This window comes from Aplysia californica, unplaced genomic scaffold (genome assembly GCF_000002075.1).
Source record: "Aplysia californica isolate F4 #8 unplaced genomic scaffold, AplCal3.0 scaffold01022, whole genome shotgun sequence".
In the NCBI taxonomy this organism is placed as follows: domain Eukaryota; kingdom Metazoa; phylum Mollusca; class Gastropoda; order Aplysiida; family Aplysiidae; genus Aplysia; species Aplysia californica.
Window position 1 is genome coordinate 158,143 of NW_004798292.1, and position 2,500 is coordinate 160,642.

The 2,500-nt window shown below is 42.6% G+C and overlaps 1 protein-coding gene across 1 annotated transcript in view; it reads left to right on the top strand.

Annotated features, from left to right (window-relative positions):
- The window catches only part of LOC101858141, a gene marked incomplete at its 3' end in the record, with an annotated part of 55,210 nt that overhangs the window by 8,677 nt on the left and 44,033 nt on the right, over nucleotides 1-2,500 (top strand).

Genomic DNA, 2,500 nt, shown 5'->3' on the forward strand with positions numbered 1-2,500 from the left:
GAGGAGGAGGAGGAGGAGGAAGAGGAGGGGGAGGAGGGGGAGGAAGAGGAATAAATTTCAATCATGAATATATTATTCCACGAAGGTGTGAGGAGAGCGTAAGAACAACGTTACCATGCTACATTTCTTCTACCTCTATAGTAGACTGTAGTGGACTCTCGTTGTCGAGAGGTTACGGTGTTCGACTCTCATTCAATAGGTCCTGGATTCGAATCCAGACAGTAACAGACAATTTTCTTCTCCAAAATTGTCTCCTTTCACCTCCTTTCCTGCTCTCTAACAATGATATGTCGTCTGCTTTCGCCTATACTTTCTGCCCCTACCCTTTCACCTCCTCTGCCCCCTCATCTGGACTCTTTCTGCGGCCTTTCTACTTTTTTGACTTGGCTCCTTCTTACTGCTGCCTATCAGTCACACCCCAGATCTTATTGTAGGTAAGATCTAACACTTACTGACTTCTTAGAAAAGGGCTAAAAATCCCGTAGGTCCCGTGTGCAAGTTGCGCAAGATAAAGATCCCTTGGTGGGGGAGAACATCAAAGCCGCTCACTTTCAAGTAAAAGCTATCAAAACCGCGCTCTATCAGATCCGTATACTTTTTTGAAGATACCGATACAGTTATATTGCCCATTACCAAAACCAGCACCGTCCAACAATTCCCTCAGTATTTTACTGGGCTTGGGACCAGATATTAGTTAGATTTTGTATTGAAAGAATAGGCTTTTCAGGTATAAAAACGTATCTACAGGACAGGGGCGATCTTTAAAGTGTTGGGGCAGCATTTTTTTGCTCATTTAAGATTAAAATTGAAGTTGTGAGACTTGTCCATCTGCGTACATTTGCTTGTTACACATTCTCCCTTACTCCTTGGTAATGCCTTTCTGTTTGGTCTGGGCTTTCAGATTGAGTTTAGAAATGAGCTGGAAGTCGCTTAACGTCAGCAGAAAGACGAACATATTTGGATGGGGGCTGTGCAGAGTAATTCTGTCAAGGGGACTGTAACTGTTGGATGGAATCGGCATTTAATTGTATTTGATATCATCAAAATGCGCGGCTTTGCTAGATTTTTCTCGAGAGTGCGCGGCTCTGATAATTTCCCGTTGGATGTCCAAAATCGATAAGAGAAGGCTTCGGCTGCCTCCAGCCCAGAAGTAGAAAATAGTTCCTGCCAGCCTGAAATGGCTTAATGTGTCCCGGGGCTCATATGACCTTATGCAGTTGCGAGCGCCGTGAAACAATTACTGTAATCAATTACATCACTACTCGACGTCAAAGTCGCCTTTCAAAGGTATAGCCAAAGATAGTACATAACTAGATGGTTCACTCAGACAAAAAAGTGTCCACAGAAGTCCGCTCATTGCTTCAGATAGCCAGAAGAAGAATAGGAATAGCAACCCCTTGCGTGCTATTGCGTGCACTGATCGACAGCAGTACATCATTTGTTCGGGTTTGTTCAGTGCCGAGTTTTAGTGTTTTTAAAATTTTAATGACTTCCCACCTCTTATTCTAAAGTCAAATTAAACTAAGAAAACAGTCACGTCTTCCACCGGAAGAGGGTGTTTTTTTTTGTCAGCGTAACCATTTTTAAAAAAGTGTTCTTCCGAAACTTGAATTCTAATTTATTCAAAAACCTTTTAGTTTCGTTTTGATTTTTTCTCCCACACATAGGGTAACATTGTTCGCAAATGGTGCGCTTTCCCAAGAGGGCGACACCAGATTTTGAAGACGCTTTTTTTATTTGGCTAAAAGAGAGGAGTGAACTATTTTGTTATGTACTATCATTGGTACAGCCAAGTGGGTGCTGCGAATATTTGAGCTTAAAGGGGTAAAAACGAGCGCTGGCTATAAAAAGGTTGACAAGTACTGGGTTAGAGTAGATCTTTAAGTTGTAAAAGATACTAACTTTCCACAGACTAATTGGTTTAATCGGTCCTTCCGGGTATGGACGTTGAACTCGGAGGTCCCGCCTTTAAAATTGCCTAATTCTGTTTATAGGAGCGTTAAACCTAAACTACCACAGGGCTCTCATAGTCCAGAGGTACGTTATTCGTCTCTCATTCAATAGGTCCCGGGTTCAAAACCTGACAGCGATGGAAAATAGTCTTTACTTAATAAATATTTCTCCTTTCATCTTTCCTGCTCTCTAATCATGTTATGTCGTCTGCTTTGGTCTCCACGTTCTACCTACACCCCTCCCCTTAAAAAAAATCTCCCTCTTCTGGGCTCGTGGTTCTGTCTGTAGACTTTCTACTGCCACTCCCTGGCTCCTTCTTACAACTGTCTTTCAGCCACAACCCTGATTTCAAGGTAGATAAGATCTATCCCCTTGCCTTCTCGGATAAGGGCAAAATAATCTCAAGGTCCCGTTTGGAAGTTGCACTCGTTAAGATCTCCTGGCGGTCCAGAATCGATAAGAGTAGGCTTCAGCCGCCAACTTCGCAAAGTAAAAAAATCAATAATTCTCACCAAACTCAGAATACTTAAGTGTCCCTCCCACTCAC